This window comes from Hyaena hyaena, unplaced genomic scaffold (assembly GCF_003009895.1).
Source record: "Hyaena hyaena isolate Hyena2069 unplaced genomic scaffold, ASM300989v1 scaffold_349, whole genome shotgun sequence".
Lineage (NCBI taxonomy): Eukaryota > Metazoa > Chordata > Mammalia > Carnivora > Hyaenidae > Hyaena > Hyaena hyaena.
In genome coordinates, this window is record NW_024080982.1 from 1,231,248 (window position 1) to 1,250,514 (window position 19,267).

Sequence of the window (19,267 nt, forward strand, 5' to 3'; positions counted from 1 at the left end):
TACTATACTATTACTATATATATTACTACATTTTATTAGTAGTATATTTTAATTCTATGTTTTATTATTTTATTTCTACAGTTTTGTAGTTTGCCTTAATACTGAGCAAATGCATCTTTCACTCACCCACGCACACTTGTCTTATCTTTCAAAATCTTCCTCTTTTGGAAAATTTTATTCTTTCTCACAAATTTCAAATTTTCGTCGGCGGTGAGATGCCTGGGTGGCTCAGTTGGTTGAGTGTCCTACTTCTGTTCAGGTCATGATCTCACAGCTTGTGGGTTCAAGCCCTGCATCTGGCTCTGCACTGACAGCTCAGAGCCTGGAGCCTGCTTCAAATTCTGTATCTCCCTCTCTCTCTGTCCCCTCCCCTGCTTGCACTCTGTCTCTCTCTCTCTCTCAAAATCAATAAATGTTAAAAAATATTAAAAATTTCAAAATGCTTTTTCAAGTTTTCAAAATGATTGTTCTATAAATTTTAGAAGAATTTTTAACATACAAGTTAACTTGAAAAAGTTAACGTTTTTATAAATCAAATTTAATGAACATATTGTCTCCATTTTTCTATATTTTCTTTCTTTTTTTTTTTTTAAATGTTTTATTTATTTCTAGGAGAGAGAGAGACAGTGTGAGCAGGGGAGGGTCAGAGAAAGAGGGAGTCACAGACTGAAACAGGCTCCAGGCTCTGAGCTGGCAGTCAGCACAGAGCCCGAAGCGGGGCTCGAACCCACGAACCGCGAGATCATGACCTAAGCGAAAGTTGGACGCTTAACCGACTAAGCCACCCAGGTGCCCCTCTTTCATTTCTTTAGTAGAGAGATTTTTAAATTACCTACTTAAAGCCTTATGGACTTTTTTTTTTTTTGAAGATTGTTTATTTTGAGAGAGAGAGTGTATGTGTGTGAGAGAGAAGGAAGGGCAAAGAGAGAGGGAGAGAGAGAATGCCAAGCAGGCTCTGTGCTGTGAGAGTCAGACAGAAGTGGGGCTCGAACCCATGAGCCCTGACCTAACCTGAGCCAAAATCAAGAGCTGGACACTTAACTGACTGAACTACTCAGCCTCCCCAAAGGCTTTTTTTTTTTTTTTTTTTAAATCAAATCCTGGATGTTTTATGGATTTATAGCTATTGCCGATTACAACAACTTCTTTTCTATTGTATTAGTGAGTTGTTTGTTTTTGAATAAAAGAATGTTACTGCATTTTGCATATGGATCTAATACTTGGGAATTTGCTGAACGTCCTTGTTAGTTGTAATCATTTGTTTACAGACCTGGATTTTCTACAGAAATTATCTACATTCCCTCTAAAAGTAGACTGCAAACTGATTGGTTTATTTCTGAATCCCTCTCTTTCTCATTGCGCCTTATTACAGGCAGTTAAGAGCAGTCAACTCACGCTTTTAGGATTCTGACGATAAAAACAATCCTTCCCAAACCCATAAATCTGTTAGATTCATTTTCTTTCTTCCAAGTTACTGAAGGCAAAACTTTTACAAATGGGTTGCCAGTATATAACATGAATTGCCATTTTTCAACCTTCAATAACATTTTTCAGCTTTCTATGAAAGTTTTTTTCTGCCTTTGTCCTGAAGCTACTCACACATATTTTAGGTTTTCATTATGGCAGCAGCTCCATTTCTAGGTACTGATTTTTCTACCCATCAGTTTTTGTTGTGTAACAACCACACTGTTGTGAAACCCCAATGTGAGATAAAACAGGTACTTATTTCTTGGAGTTGGTTGGGCTGCCTAGATAGGGCTTGACTGAGTGGCTCTCCTTTGACCTGTGGCTCTGGCTGGCTCAGGCCTGCCCCTCCTATCTCACTCTGGGGTCTGGGCTGAGGGGCCAGCAAACTAGTTCAGAATTTGCTGTTACCATGATGGTCACAGAGGGCACAAGAAAGCAAGTCCCAAGGCATAAGCACATTTCAAGCTTTTACTTGTCTCATATCTATTCACCTCCCATTGGCTGAAGTGAAGTATGTAGCCGAGTCCAAAGTCAAAGAACAGGGCAATATGCTGTGCAATTTTGTGGAAGAAACTTCAAATATATATGGCAAGGGATGTAGATAAAAGCAGGAATAAAGAAATAGAAGCCATAATTCAATATACCATAAATGCTTTGATAATCTTTTCAATTTTTAATTTTTTAATGACCGTTTTCAAGCTACCCATTTTCCACTAAATACTACTTATTCCACAAAATGCGATATGCAGTGTTTTGCTGGCATTCAGTTCTAAGTATTCTACAATTTTTCTCATTATTTTTCTCTCTAATTGAGGGCTTTTTACCAGCATGCTATGTTTGTATATATATTTTCCAGAATGTGTTTTAAAATATTTTTAAAATATGTCCTGTTATTGATTTCTAATTATATTTTGTTGCTAACAGAGAATACAGTCTATATGAAGTTGAAACATGGAATTTACCAGATTGCTCTGCAGCTAAGTTAGGATCTAGTCTCTGAGAACATTCACTTGTGTTCAGAAAGAATGTGAATACTCTGAGTGGTAGGTAAAATTTTCATTTTAGCACATTATTGATGTTATTTAATACTTCATCACTGTTTATTCTTGTCTATTAATTTATGTTTTGTCTATTAATTTATGTTTGATATTAGAGTTTCTTAGAGGTATGTGTTAAAATCTCCACTTATAATTATTGATTTATTTGTATCTTTGTCAGTTAAGACTTTATATGTTGAGCCTATATCATCATGAAGATAATTATCTTTGTGATAGTAAATATATATGTAACATTATCTCTATCTTAATTGATCATTCTCTTTTTCTTTTAGAAATTTCTCATAAAATATTTTTAAACATAGGAAGGACATGAAGCATAGATATTCCTTAAAGAATTCTCATCAAGTTAATGCCCACAAAAGTATCAGCTGGCTAAAGAATGAAAACATTGTGAATTTCAAAAACAACACATCGATGCCCTGTCCTTAAAACAGATTACAATGATCTACTTTTTCTTCTAATGGTACATCTCTAAACAGCATAGTAGAAATTTGTCTGCTTGTGACATTTATATAAATTGAATTATACACTATATAGAATTTTGGGACTGGGTTCTTTCAGTCAGAATTACTTTTTAAAAATTTTTTTGATGTTTTATTTATTTCTGAGAGAGAGAGAGACAGCATGAGCAGCGGGGGGTGGGGGTGAGGGTCAGAGAGAGAGGGAGATACAGAATCTGAAGCAGATTCCAGGCTCTGAGCTGGCTGTCACCACAGAGCCGGACACGGGGCTCGAACCCACGAATGGTGAGATCATGACCTGAGCCGAAGTCGGATGCTTAACCGACTGAGCCACCCAAGCGTCCCTAGAATTACTTTTTTGTCTAATGTTTATTTTTTGAGAAAGAGAGAGGGAGAGAAGGAGTGGGGGAGGGGCAGAGAGAGAGAGAAGGAGAGAATCCCAGGTAGGCTCTGTGTCGCACCGAGCCCGAAGCTGGCTGGAACTCATGAACCCATGAACCCACGAACTGTGAGATTGTGACCTGAGCTGAAATCAAGAGTTGGACACTTAACCAACTGAGCCACCCAGGTGCCCTTCAATCAACATTACTTTTGAGAAATTCATCCATATTGTGATTAATGGTAGTTTGTTTATCTTCAGCACTGTATACTACTGTTTATTTTTCCAAATGATGGACGTTTGAGTTAGATAATTTTTGCTAGTACAAATGATGCTTCTGTAAATGTACATTTGCCACACCACCTGGCTTATATGTACATGCATTTGTTACTATACTCTAAGGAGTATTGCTATATCATAAAGCCAGAATATATTCAACTTAGTTACTCCTAAGCTATTTTCTGAAGTGGTTGAACCAATATACTTTCCCACTAACAAATTGGGGGAAAGTTCTAAACATCTGAATGTTATTGCATACTTTTAAGTTTTAGTCATTTTCATGCTACGCAGTAGTATTTTATAATGGCTTTCATTTTCATTTCCCTGATGACTGGTAATATCAAGTACTTTTTAAATACTTTTACTAGCCATTTGGATATCCTTTTATGAAGGTTCTGTTCCAGTTAATTGCCTCAATCCACATTTTTGGTGATCTGTACTTACTGATTTGTAGGTGTTTTTTTTGTTTTTTTTTTAAATATTTTGTAGGTAAGAAGCATTTGTGAGTTATATGTGTAGCCAATAACCTACAGTTCTGTGGCTTGCATCTTCATTCTCAGAATGCTACCTTTTGATGAAGATGTTCTTACTTTTAATATGATCCAAATTATCAATCTTTTTCTATAACTCGTGCTTTTAGTGCTGTATTTTTTAAATGTTTTGCTTCTTTGAGGTTATGAAGACACTTCCAAATACTATCTTCCAAAAATTATTATCGTTCTACCTTTCTCTTTTAAGTCTTCAAATTTTCTGGAACTGATTTGTGTGCATGATATAAAGTGGAGATCAAGTTTCCTATCTTTTTGTTTTCCTATATGGACATCCAGTTGTGTAAATATCTTTTATTAAGAAGACTGACCTTTGTCTATAGCTCTACGGTGTCCCCTTTGATACATATGGGTCTGTTTCTGGGTCCCCTCTTCTATTCATTCATTCGTCAATCTTTGTGCCAATCCTGCACATTCTTAATTACTTCCTAAAATACTTATAAGACTTGATCATTGACAGAGCAATTCTACTCCACTATTGTATTTTTTCTAAGTATCTTGTCTTTTAGCATTTCTATAGAAAATATAGCATCATCTTGCTAATTTATGTTCATATGCACACACACACTCATTAAACATTTTATTGAGGGATGCTTTGGTGGCTCAGTTGGTTGACCGTCCAACTTTAGCTCAGGTCATGTTCTTGGGTGTGAGGTTTCCAGTGGGGGCAGAGCCCACTGTGGGTCCTCTGTCTCCCTCTCTCTCTGACCTTCCCCCACGCATGCTCTCTCTCTCAAAAAGAAATAAACAGTAAACTCTTCAAAAAATTTCATTGATGGGGCACCTACGTGGCTCAGTCTGTTAAACGTCTGAGTTCGATTCAGGTCATGATCTTGCGATCACGTTTGTGAGTTTGAGTCCCACATCCGGCTCTGTGCTGACAACCTGATTCAGATTCTGTGTCTCTTTCTTTCTCTGCTCCGCCCCCACTTGAGCTCTGTCACTCTCTCTCTCAGTAATAAGTAAATGCTTAAATTTTTTTAAAATTTTCATTGAGATGGTATTGATTCTATAGATCAATATGTAGAAAAATCTGTGTTACAATGAGACTTCCAATTCAAGAGTATGTTATAAGCCTCATTTTTTATTTTTCTTGAGCTTTTTTATGCTTTTAATAAAACAGCATCTTTAAAACAGTTCTTGGGGCACCTGGGTGGCTTAGTTGGTTGAGTGTCTGACTTCGGCTCAAGTCATGATCTCATGGTTCGAGTCCCACATGACAGGCTGCTGCTATCAGTGCAGAGACTTCTTGGCGATTCTCTGTTCCCCTTGCTCTCTGCTGCTTCCCCCGCTTAGGCTCTCTCTCTCAAAAGTAAATAAAGCTTTAAAAAAATGAAACAGTTTTTATAGCATACACATTATAAGTATATGAATCATTTTGCTACTTTTGTAAAGGATATCTGTCTATAGTTTTTAAATTTTTATGTTGTTTTTTGCTAAAATATAAAATTAAAATTGACTTTGTATATTTATTTTGCATTTATGAACCTGCATAAACTTACCTATTAATTCTAATAATTATCTGTTAGATAAATATTAGGTAAATTATTATCCAATAATTTATAATTTTCACATACCCAAACATATCTTTCATACCTACCTACTACCTACTATTTTAGTTCTTCCTTCTCAATCCTTATATCTTTAACTTGTTGTCTTTGGTTGCACTGGTAACGTCCATCATTCCTTGTTGAATAAAACCGGTGAATAAGAACTTTGCTTATTGCCTATCTCAAAGAAATAGGGTTCAACTTTCAGCCTTGATTTTGATGTAGGTTTCTTCTAGATAGCCTTTAATAGACATTAAGGATGTTTCCTTCTTTTCCACTTATTGCTAAGAGGTTTTATAATGCATGGACTTTGCATCTTATCTAATATCTATTCTTACATCTACTGAGATATTCTGTGATTTTTCTCCTCTCTTCTAGTGATGTGGTAATATAAATTGGTTGCTATTTTCCTGTAAAACTGATTTTGTATCCCTAAAATAAACTTAATTTGGGACACCTGGGTGGCTCAGTCAGTTAAGCCTCCAACTTCAGCTCAGGTCATGATCTCAGGGTTAATGATCTCGCAGTTAATGAGTTCAAGCCCCGCATCATGCTCTATGCTGACAGCTCTGAGCCTAGAGCCTCCATCAGATTCTGTGCCTCCCTCTCTCTCTGCCTCTCCCCAACTTGTGCTCTGTCTCTCTCTCAAAAATAAAAATAAACACTAAAATAAATAAATCAAGAAAATAAACTTAACTTGATCATAGTAGATCAATCTAAGTATTGTTGGATTTGGTTTGGTTATATTTTGTTTATATATTTTTCCATCTCTGTTTATGAACAAGGAAGTCTAAAACTTTCTTTTTTCATAATATAATTCTCATGTTATGATATAAAGGTTATCATAAAATAAGCTGGAATAATTGTAACTTTTTTATTTTCTCTGGGACAATTTGTATGAAAATCGATCTGATTTATGGTGTTCTTTCTTTGTTAAACTCATGGGAGACTCTGCCAGTGAAACCATAAGGGCCTGGCATTTTCCCTAGATCAAACAATTATAGCACCATTCAAATTTTTAAATCTCATCTTGGATCTTGTTTGTTAGTTTGCACTTTCATAGGAAAGTATACATTTCATCTGTTTTTTTAATTTATTGGCATAAAGTTGCACACAGTTTTCCCTTATTAATGTTTTAGTGACTTGAAAGTCTAGAGGAGAGAGGCTGTATTAATTTCCTGTGGCTACTCTAACAAATTGCCACAAACTTGCTGGCTTAACAACAGACATTTATTCTCAGGCCAAAAGTCTGAAATCAGCTTCACTGGTCCCCAAATCAAGGTGTCAATAGGGCTGCGTTCCTTCCAGAAACCTTAGAGGATCATCCATTCTTTGCCTCTTCCAGTTATGGGGGGCTGCTAACACACCTTGCCTCGTGGCCATATTAGTCCAATCATCAAATCTCTTTCTGGTCCATCTTCACATGGCCTTCTCTCTTAGTAGGTTATCTCCTTCTACCTCTCCCTTATAAAGATATTTGTGATGGCATTTAGGACCCACCAGGATAATCTAGTATAATCTCCCCATCTCAAGATCCTTAACTTAATCACATCTGTACAAACCCTTTTTCCAAATAAGGTAACATTTACAAGTTCCAGGGATTAAGACCTGCTATCTTTGGGGCGTATTACCTAGCCTGCTATGATGGCATTTCCTTTCCCACTAGAAATTCCTTTAACATTGAGTAGCTGTATACTCTTATTTCTTAATCAGTCTCTCCAAAGTTTATAAATTTTTTTCAAGGAACAAACTTGGATTTTTTTCCCCTTCTAAGATGGCTGATATGTCAATTTCCATTCTCAAATCTATCTTTTATTATCTGCTCTTTAGATCATGTGCCTTATTTTTTTTTTAAACTTCTTGAGGTACATGCTTACTCATGTAGTTTTTGTCTTTTCTAATGTTATGGAATTTCCTGTTTTGCTCGACCAGTAACTATTTTGTTAACAGTAAATTCAAAAGGATTTCTAGTATCTCAATCTCTTTCTGCTTGATCATAATTTATATATAATTTATATAGGAGCATATTTCTTGATTTCTTCGGTTTTAATTTCTATCTTCATTCCACTATGGATAGACAACATTCTATACAAATGCAATCCTTTGAAATTTGTTGAAACTTACGTTGCGACTCCGCATATGGCCAGTGTTTGTAACCGTTCATATTTGTTTGAAAAGAATGCAAATTCTTCAGTTGTCAGCCCCAGCATTATATATATTTTTATTAGGTAAACATTACTGATCAAATCTTCTACAATTATTATATTCTGAAATTCTGCTGATATTTTGTCTCCTTATTCTACCAGTTTCTAAGAGAAGTATAGTTAACTATCCCAATAGGATGATGCATGTGTTTATTTCTCATTGTAGATTTCTCCATTTTTAACCTTTTTGTGGCTGTATAAATTTAACTTCTTCTCTGGTTTTGGCAAATGACATCTTTACCATTATGAGCATCCTTGTTTACCTCTAGAATCCATTTTCCCCTTAAAGTCGATTTTTTTCCTCACAGTTCCGCTCGTGTTATTTCTCTTTTCATGATACATGTTCTTCCTCCCTCTTTTGGCTCCACTCACTTCTCTGGCCCCACAGCGACAAATCGGATGCGGTGCAGGGGACAAAGGGTCCCAACAAGAAAACCCTTCCTCGCCTTTCCCACCTCTCCTGTGTTTTGTCTGTTCCTCTTCACCTCTTCGTGTGGCTTTCCTCCCACATGGTACCCCATGTCTTTCTCACAGCAGGTTGTTTTTTCTTAATACTTCAAAAGTCCATCTAATTTTTGTGGCATCTTCAGTGTTGAGTGTAGAGGGCAATAGAAGCAGTTCATGCTCATTAATACTCTTGATGCCTTTAAAGGAAAAAACGAGTCAGAGATCTCCAAGATTTACTTATTTTTTATAAAAATGTTACTTAAATAATTATATATGCAAAATCTGGTGCACTCCGAATGCCATTATACAACAAATTCTACAAGGTCAATATAAAACAGATGAATAAATTAAGTGATCGACGATGCTATTTTCTTAAAACCAGGTTATCTGGCACAATTTCAGTGTGGCGCCAACCATAAAACCCAGGCCCTGTGGCCTTTGGCATTTATGTGCTACTGTGACTGCAGGTGGGGGGAAGGTTGCGTGGGCAGGCACCTCATGAGCCATGTCATGGGGGTCTGGGAGGGACTGCCTTTGCCTGGCCAGTATCCCTGCACTCAAGGGACTAAGGTATTAAATAGTTCCATGCTGATAAAATCACCATGACAACTCAAGAGAGAATCCATGTGGAAACAGAAGTGCATTTTCACTCTGCTTTTTCTGAGCCAAGGGCCCCACATTTTCATATCGTACTATTTCCCCAAAATTATAGGGTCAGCCCTGTTTGTGAATTGGAGGCTACTACTTTACTCTGTATGAGCGATTCTGAAACCTCTGCTCTAAAGCATGTTGTGTTATCTTTTAGCATGCATTTGGTGCCCAGACAGCACCATATAAACACATATGTATTTTAATTTAAATCCAACTTAGTTACGTATAGTGTAATAATGGTTTAAGGAGTAGTATTTAGTGATTCATCACTTCTTTTTTTTTTTTAATTTTTTTAAATTTGTTTCTAGGAGAGAGAGAGACAGCGTGAGCAGGGGAGGGTCAGAGAGAGAGGGAGACACAGACTCCGAAACAGGCTCCAGGCTCCGAGCTGGCAGTCAGCACAGAGCCTGATGCGGGGCTCGAACCCACGAACCGCGAGACCATGACCTAAGCGAAAGTCGGACGCCCAACCGACTAAGCCACCCAGGCGCCCCAGTGATTCATCACTTCCATATAACACCCAGTGCTCATCCCAGTAAGTGTCCTCCTTTTTAATGTCCATCATCCATTTAGCCCGTCCCCGCACCCAATACCCTGCCATCAACTTCAGTTTGTTCTCTGTATTTAAGAGTCTTATGGTTTGCCTCCCTCTCTCTTTTTATCTTATTTTTCCTTCCCTTCCCCTATGTTCATCTGTTTTGTTTCTTAGGTTCCACATATGAGTGAAATCATATGATATTTATCTTTCTCTGACTGACTTATTTCGCTTAGCATAATACATTCTAGTTCCATCCACATTGTTGCAAATGGCAAGATTTCATTATTTCTGATCGCCGAGTAATATTCTATATATATGGAATATTACATACCACATCGTCTTTATCCATTCATCAGCCGAAGGATATTTGGGTTCTTTCCATAATTTGGCTATTGTTGATAGTGCTGCTGTGAACATTGGGGTGCATGCGACCCTTCGAATCAGCATTTTTGTATCCTTTGGATAAATACCTACTAGTGCAATTGCTGGATCATAGGGTAGCTCTATTTTTAATTTTTTGAAGAACTTCCATATTGTTCTCCAGAGTGGTTATACCAGTTTGCATTCCCACCAACAGTGCAAAAGGGTTCCCTTTTCTTTGCGCTCTCTCCAACATCTCTTATTTCCTGAGTTGTTAATTTTAGCCATTCTGACAGGTGTAAGGTGGACAGCATTATATATTAACTATACCTCTATACTTTTCTCATGGTCCTGAAACAATTTGATGCCAAAGTAATTGTGAAAACACACATAGACAGGCAACACTTGGTGGGAAACCAGATGTACTGAAGCATGCTTAGTTTAAATATATTTGGACAAAATTAATTTTAAGATTTCTTAGGCAGCGTTCTTTTACCCTACAATGTGAGAACACCAAAATAGAATGAAACCATTAATTTAGCACATGAATCCAAAATAACCATCTATGAATATTCAAACTGAGTTAAAGGTAGGTCCCTTACATTAAAATCTTAATAAATTTTTAGTTTACTTACCTATCAAGAACTTTTGCCTGACATCTCTTCACACTGTAGGTAAGTTGGTCCGTTACCAGGCCAAAGTTTTGCCAAACGTGAATTAAGCTTAAGTCAATGTAGCTGAGAGAAAGGAAAATAGAAAATTCTTGATTCCAAGGGATGGTATTGCCTGTATGTGGCTTTTTTTTTTTTTTTTTTCAAATGACCTATGGCTCTTCCAGTCTGTATTTGCCTCATTTTGTGGTTTCATACATGGGAAGTGTGGGGTTTGCAGATTTGCCCATGGTAGTAACCCTCTTCTTTTCCCTATCTGCTTTGGTTATCCTCTCATAATGGCCATAGAATAAACTAAACTAGTTCTGACAGCTCACATTGTTTCACACATGTGAATTTTTATATTTTTCAAAGTGATTTGAATGTGAATTTCAGAAGACTCTTGGAGACTTTCTAAGTGAAGCTTCCAATGAATATTTCAGCATACTGGTCTAAGTATACCCACAGTAGCTAACAATAGGATCATGGGAAGAGGGACTATTGGAGCCCAATTAATATAAAATACAGATAGCTCTCTTTATATTATCCTTTGATAGTAGAAACAGAGTCAGAGTATATTACAGCTGGAACTGACTGCATGGGTTATCGGGCCCATTCATTCTGGTGCAGATGAAAGAACAGACAGAGGGTTTGGGTCTTGCCCAGCAGCCTGTAGTTAGCTACTTGCTTCTCCATCTCTCCCCTATTTGGTGCCATGCCCTCATCATTCCATGCTTCAAATGTCGCTGTCATACACTAATTGACTCACTTTTCCTCTCTCCTCCTTTTCCATCTATCTTGGGTTTCAGATTAATCATCATCAAATCTGCTAGTTAATACAGTTGCGTGTCACATCAGGCACAAAGTTTCTTTCTTCTGGCACTAAGCACTCTCTATCTCTGACCCACCCTGACAAGCCAGCCTTATCCGAAAGTCCCAGAAATCAAATCCTCCCCTGTGTCTCCAGTTTGTTTCTCCTTTCCTACGTTGGCTTATACCGGTGCCCCTCCCCCGCCTTCTCTTCTCCAGGAACTTGTCCCCAGCTGGTGTTCGCCCTTACTTTCCTTGACTTCTTGCTAATCTGTGTCACATGATCTAGTTTTTCTTTTAGATTTTGTATTTCAAACTAGAAAGCAAGAAGCTCCAAGCCAGAGATCCTTTCTCAGATTTTCACGTGTACCATTTCTAACCTACCATAGTCCTACTGGGCAAGGAGTTTGGAACCAGCCCAATGATGGAGGCCCTAGACCAGCAACTGTGCTCTTTCTCCCTTCCTCTCCTTTGCTGTTTTTTTTTTTCAACCAGTAAACACCATTTTGACAGATATACTTGCTCCCTCACCTTCTTCAGATCATTATTCAAACCTCCATGACATCATCACTTACTTACAACTGAAAGCCCCCTCCCCACCCTCACCATCACCTTTTCCTGCTTACTTTTTCTCCAAAGCAATCATCACCTTCAAACATTCTTCTAGAGAATGCCCTGCTTATTTGCTTATTGCCTGTCTCCCCTCATAGAAGCCAAGCTCCACAAAGCAGGATTCGTGTCTGTTTTGTTCCCAGCCACGTGACATGTGCATAGAACAACATCTGTTACACAGGCCGAGAGCCCATCATGCACTGGTTACTGTGGTATCAGGAGAAGAGTGTGAGAAACAAGACCTAGCCTCTGCATTCCTACAGTTGGGGTGAGAGAGTGGAAAGGCTTTGAATGAATAATTGAAAGTGTAGGGAGTCCATACAAGAAGGAAATACTGGCTCCTAAGAAGTGTGAAGTGAAATCTCTAATCCAGCTTCTCTGGGTTGATGAGCCCCTCTTGGAATAAGAAATGTTTCACTGAAAATAACCAACTGTTAGCTCCCCTGAGGAGAGAGTGGAAGGGAGGGGGAATAAATGGATTCAGGGGATCTTTTTTTTTCCTTTCAAAAGTTATTTAAATTCTAGCTAGTTAACATACAGTGCAATATATTGGTTTCAGAAGAAGAACTCAGATACAACACCCAGTGCTCATCACAGTAAGTCCCCTCCTTAGTGCCCATCGCCCATCTAGTCCATCCCCCCCCAAACTTCCCTCCATCAACCCTCAGTTTTCTCTCTACAGTTAAGAGTGGTTCAGAGGATCTTAAACGAAGCCATGCACCAAATGCATGCTGGATGATAGTAATTAGGAGTGAGTTGTTGATCTCCCAGTTGTACTGTAAACCACATTTGATAGTGTGCAAATCAATATTTGGGTGCCTGGACCTTTGCCTTTCTGGTTGCTTCTTTCAACCCTCAGCAATACTGACACACTGCCAACATGATTTCCCAAATTAAGACTCCCATATACCTTATATGACATTTCAAAGGAAAGCATAGACATAAATTAATAAGTACTAGGTCTTATAAAATAATCATTAATAGAATATTGACTAAATTCTGGGGTGCCTGGGTAGCTCATTTGGTTAAGTGTCTGACTCTTACTTTCAGCTCAGGTCATGATCTAACAATTTTGTGAGCTCAAACCCTGCATTGGGCTCTGTACCTCTCTCTCTGCCCCTCCACAACTTGCACTGTGTCTGTCTCTCAAACTAAATAAATACATTTAAAAAAAAAGAATATTGACTAAATTCTAATTCTCTTCCTCTACCCAGCCACAAATATTTTCTTTTGTGGTTATTTTTAAGACTGTATTTTGTGTTTCCTCACATGCAATCTGTATGACATTTCTGTCCATAGAGCCTCCCCTTGGCTTGTGTCCGAGCTGGGCATCATCTGGACTCGATACCATTTTCCTGGTGCTTTTATGGATGAGGAATGTGTTCTCATCTTTTTCACCCATTCTCCTCCCTTCAGTGGAGGGTTTCTATTCATTTCGGTCAGGTTTAAAGTAGAGGTATTTTTCTTGAAAATAATTTTGTCGTCATCTAGCTTTCTGTAGAAACCCCACACCTGCCTCCTCTGACCCCCAATGAAACTGGTCAGCCGTTAAGTTACTACTTCAGACCAGTTTTCATAAAGTTATATAAAAAGCAGTTTTCAAATTTTAACATCTTTGTTTTCAAACCGATACGTGTGATCTATAAAACTTTACACACCAAATCCATGCTCTTTGGCCTTCCTCAAAAGGAGGTAGGGTAGGGGCGCCTGGGTGGCTCAGTAGGTTAAGCGTTCAACTTTGGCTCAGGTCATGATCTCACGATTTGTGGGTTCAAGCCCCATGTCGGGCTCTGTGCTGACAGCCAGCTCAGAGCCTGGAGCCTGTTTCAGATTCTGTGTCTCCCTCTCTGACCCTCCCCTGCTCACGCTGTCTCTCTCTCTCTCTCTCTCACTCTCTCTCTCTCTCACTCTCTCTCTCTCTCACTCTCAGAAATGAATAAAACATTAAAAAAAAAAGGGAGGTAGGGTTAAAGATGAATCTCACGAAAGGAGCCTATAAAAAAGAAGTTTTTTAAAGAGACAAAGGGGGTAATTGTTATTTCGGTCTATATTTCCAGTACCCTGGGGGATCTTTAGGTAAGAGAGCAAGAAAGAGAGAAAGATCACCTGGAAAACAAGAAAGAGAATAAGGCTTGCATCCAAGTGTATATGTCTCTAAAGTCTATGCCTTATCCATCCTGCCAAGCGGCCTCCAAGAACAAATGTGTGAATCAGGCAAGATGAAAATAACAGAAATTAGAAACAAAAGGGTAAAATAGTTTCTTTCTTTCATATGAAGCTTTCATTCAACAATTGCAGGTCATGAAGTAGCTTGTTCTGTGCTTGCTTGATTTAGGAATCAGTGTTTGATTTCTGAGCATAACTATGCTGGATATTATAGATCCTTTAAATTTACCTAAAATTTACCTAAAATTACCTTTAAACTTACCTAAAAAATTAAATAAGGATACAATGGAATCTTCTTTAAACCAAATAATGTGTCTCAATATTTATACCATGGGCTGTGAAGACACTTCTACTGAGAACAGTTGACAGTGACGAAAAAGACAAACAACAGGATATTGTCATGTATTAAATTATAACCAGTTAGGGTTTAATTTAAAAGAGGAAGAGCCAAAACTCAAAATCTCCTGCCTTTTGCTTTACTTTTCAGAAATCAGAAGCAGTGCCTAGTGTGCCTTCATGTCACCCTGGGAGGTGCTGTCCCACAAACAAAGAAAGAAGGACTGTCCTGTGACTGGAGATCAGTTGGGGGATGCCGAGTATGACTCTGCCGGCAGCTAGAATCCCTCCATCCAGGGACTTAGAGCCCAGGAAGGAGGATTTAATGCCACGTACTTGGAACTATGAGAGGTCAAAAGAGAACATAATCTTTACCAGGACTGTTCAGAAAAGTTGTCAGAGAAGGTCCTTTGAGTTGGCGTGACAACACATAAAATCAGGGAGCAGGGAGGAGCCCTTCAGTAACCCTTGTCTGTAAATAGGCACCAGTAAGGGAATCCATCTAGTTTGGAGTCTTCAGTTTTTAGAAAATATCAGAGAACCTGGAAAATGCCAATTATGTGTCATAAAAAGTGTCTTTGATAGTATAATCAAAAACAGTAAGTAGAAGAACTCGTATCAGCAGACAAAGACAGGAGAGGATGAGTTAGCTTCAAGTTCAGTGAGTTTTACCTGGTATCCTAGGTGTCTGGGGAGCCACGGCTTTGGTGCCGACATGGCCAAGTCCGAGAACCACACTACGTATGACCAATCTCCATAATGGCACAGAAACAACATCAAAAAATCTTGATAACGAAGATATGAATCTCTGAAATGAACTGATCCCAAGTTCCTAAGGAACATGTTCTTTGCCAAGAAGCTCAATAAGAAGGATCAGAAAATGCAGACCAACAATGCCAAGGCCATGAGTGCATGTGCTGAGGCCAGCAAGACTCATGTAAAGCCCAAAGAGATCAAGCTCACGGTCCCCGAAGGGTAGCAGTTGCATGCTCAGGCACCTTGCCTACATTGCCCATCCCAAGCTCAAAAAATGTGCTCTGCTCCTATTGCCAAGGCTCTCAGGCTCTGCCTGCCAAAGGCCAAGGCCAAGGTTCAAACCAAGACTCAGGTGGCATCTGTGGCTCCGTGCCCCAGAGGTGCCCAGGTCCCCACAAAGTCTGTAGCATAGAGACTTCTGTCTGCTGATATGAGGACGTAAGGACTGGAGTGACCCTTGGGCTTCTGTCTGCCTGGGGCTAGTGTCCTCCTGGGCTATTTGTACAAAAAAAACAAAAGTATCTGTTAAAGAAAAAAAAAAAAGCACTACCTGAAAGGAACACTGATAGACGCCCAGAATTATCTGGAGTCTTGATGATTATACCTGCAACATCACACAAGTCATGTCATCTTTTAACACTTACTTCCATCATCCAGAAACAAGGGAGTTGCATTAAATTATATATGAGGTCTTTCTCAGCTGTAATTTCTAGATATGTGAAGAACATGTCTATAAGACAGGAGCTGGGAAACCATTCATAACATTCAAAGGAGACAATCAGGACAAGCAGTGGGTTTAAATAAACGGAAAAAGAAAGCATGAGATTAAAAATATTCTCATTTCCTTAACTTCTACATTAGGTCCCCTGAGATATTATGAAATGATGACAGACAACCATTTACTAAGGACAATTTTGTTATAATAGCTATCATTTATTTGGGGCTTCCAGTGGATCAAAGTGCTATATTTAGCACTTCAGATATTATATTTCGTTTAATACCTAAGACCTGTGAGGTAGGTGCCATGATTGCTCACACTTTGACGATGAGATTAAAGCTTGCAGAGCGGAAATATCTTTCCTTAGGTCACATGCATCCTAAGCAGCAGAGCTGGGATTGGATCTCAGTCTGTCCTACTGCAAAAAGCACTTGCTTTTAACCTTGACACCCCACTGTCTTAGATCAAGAATGGACCAGATCAGTTTGTGAGATCCCTTCTTTAATTTTGTGATCATCCAACAGCTGATAAAGTTTTAAGTACAACTTTTCTTTTTCAGATGTTACCTATCGAAAACAAATATCTAGTGCTTACAGAAAGAAAAGTTCTATTACATTTCTTCATGTCAGAGTATACAGAGGGTTTATGTGCATCTGTGGGAAGAAAAGGAAATACAGCTGTTTTGCAGGTAATAACAGTTTATTTTATGTCCTATTTTCTTTAACAGTGATTGCTCTTACTTGGAAACTTTCCTGGCATTTTGTAGAAAATGAAAACGTAAGAAGAATGCTCTTTGCAGAGAGTTTCACAAGCCTGGCCCCCAGTTCATAATCTGTGGCAGAAGGCAGGTGCACCCTGATTCCGGAGTCGTTTATCAACGTAGCCAATCAAAACATAGGCCCCAGGGCCACAACCCTGATGCGCTTCATGCCTCCAGTCAAATCCTCCATCACTGGAAACTCCAACACCATTGTCAGAAAACAAACAAATAAACACACATGCCAATATGAGAGAATGCTGAGGAAAATGTTTCACACAAGAAAGAAACAGAAATGGAAAGGACTATTCCAAAATAAAATGTGTAATTTGATGTTAATAACACTTCATTGCTCTCTGATTAAAGATCTTCATCCAGACTCAGGGCTCGTCCAGAGCAATGGAAACTGTGTTTGATGCCTCAGAAAACTCCTTTTGAGCGTCCTTGCCTCCCCTTCTGTCAGCTCCTGCTCTCCCGATCTCTTTAAGGTCCCATTCCTGGTGGCCCTCAGGGTATAAGTTTTGTTCTCTGAACCTTCTCTGCTCTCCATTCAGGTCTCTTTGGGCTTTACTTACTACTAGCGAATTGATCTGGGTGAATGGGTATAGGCACTGCTGAAGTTTTGCCTTTTTAATTTTAATTTTTGAAAATTAAAGCATCTACTTAAATACTAGTATTCTGGGGCGCTGGGGTGGCTCAGCCGGCTGAGCATCTGACTTCAGCTCAGGTCATGATTTCACGATTTGTGGGTTCAAGCCCTGCATTGGACTCGGTGATGACACCCCAGAGCCTGGAGCCTGTTTCAGATTCTGTGTCTCCCCTCTCTCTCTCTGCCTCCCCTCCTCTCATGCTGTGTCTCTGTTTCGCTCTCTTTATCTCTCAAAAATAAATGAAAACATCAAAAAAAAATCACTATTCTGAACCTAAGCATGGTGCTAGGTGACCTATGTAAATAAGCCTTGAACCTTCAAGAGCCTTGCGAGAGCCATATTTATGGAAGAGGAATGGGAGGCCTGGAGACGTGAAGGGACTTGCCCAAGTCCTATGCAGATCGCGTGGGAGATGGTCGTAGCAAACTTGTGCTTTCCTCACTGTTCCGCATTTCCTCCCCATGATGTTTTAGTCAGGCCATTGGAGACGATGCTAAAATTATAGGCGCCTCGGGCTTCAGGCATGTGCATGTGTACAAGTGAGAAAGGAGGAGTGCTTGGCAGACCCATTAATCCTCAGCTGAATCCGCTCTGGAATATTCTATCATTCTTGTTCATTTTCTGGCTGCCTACAAACATCTAATAGAATAATTAATAACAATAATAATACCTTATCTATGATTCTCTCTTTCATTTGTATAACAACTTTGAAGTATTGTTTCAGCTAAATCAAGAATGAGGTCTCAGTTCCAGGAGTGCTTATCTTCCTCAGCTGTTCCTCGGAGCGGCAACACTGCATCCTGGACATGTTGAATTTGTAGGGCTTCACTGAAAGGCACAGTGGAAACTTGGGATAATTTTATGCTTGTTATTATTGTATCCCATTGCTAAGGACTTTGAGGAAACATTATGAGTGTGAACGGTTGACATTTGTTTGTTTTAATGGCAATGGCTGATCTGGAAGAAAGGGATTGAGAAAATCTCATGACGTAATACTGTGTATTGATATTGATGTTAGCACATCCATGCGGAAACAGTTGAACAAAGTATCTTGCCATTTATAATGACACTCTCGATTCAACTGATGACCTGAAGGATAATGCTGGCTCGTGGTTCTGACAGTAGGACCTCTTGAATGAGCTGGAAAGCAAACACATTTCAGCAGGTTTTAAAGATCACTTGGCAGCTCAGATGGCCAGTCAGTCCACAAGCAACAGCAATGGGTGCATAGTGTAGTATCTGGTCGCTGATCAGAGCAGGTGCTGCAGGGAATGCCCTTAGGGAAAGAGGGGATGAGTCCTAACCACTCCTACAGGTGAGCAAGCTGAAGAAGAGCTTTAGAAACATTTGCTCAGACGCAAGCTCTTGGGAGAGAAATACAACAGTATTTAAGCATTCACAGGTGATACCAGTGCTGGAGGTGAGCTGAACTTTTTCCCTGCTTTTGCACACTGGAAAAAAATATGGATTGCAACAGGACCTAAAAATATGGACAACAATGTTTGGGAGAAATCAGGTATCTCACACAATTTCAGAATGAGCTTCATTACCATGAACTATATGGATTTTTCACTCTTAGAACATGACGAATGTGAACGGTTTTTATACCCAGAAAAGGAGGATTGATTCTTTCCCTTGCTCAGAGATTTTGTTCTAAAGAACTGTTTTCATTTTCCTCTTACAGAAGGGTTACTTAAGAAGTTACATAACCAATTCCTAATAAAAGGTCTCTGAAATATCAGCAATGTTGCTAGAAGTTCAGTGGTTTGGTTTTGCTTTTGTTTGTTTTTTTTTTTAGTTTTTGAAGCCTCTGAGATGATTCTGCAGATTTGGCTCTTATTACATTACTTTAATATTTCTAGTAAATAGG

At 38.9% G+C, this 19,267-nt stretch overlaps 1 long non-coding RNA gene across 1 annotated transcript; it reads left to right on the plus strand.

Annotated features, from left to right (window-relative positions):
• Positions 1 to 2,828: 2,828 nt before the first annotated feature.
• Positions 2,829 to 17,126, plus strand: LOC120243663. Its single transcript, XR_005531368.1, has 3 exons — positions 2,829 to 2,988; positions 14,072 to 14,263; positions 16,718 to 17,126. It is a non-coding gene; the product is annotated as an uncharacterized LOC120243663 (long non-coding RNA).
• The last annotated feature ends 2,141 nt before the right edge of the window (positions 17,127 to 19,267 follow it).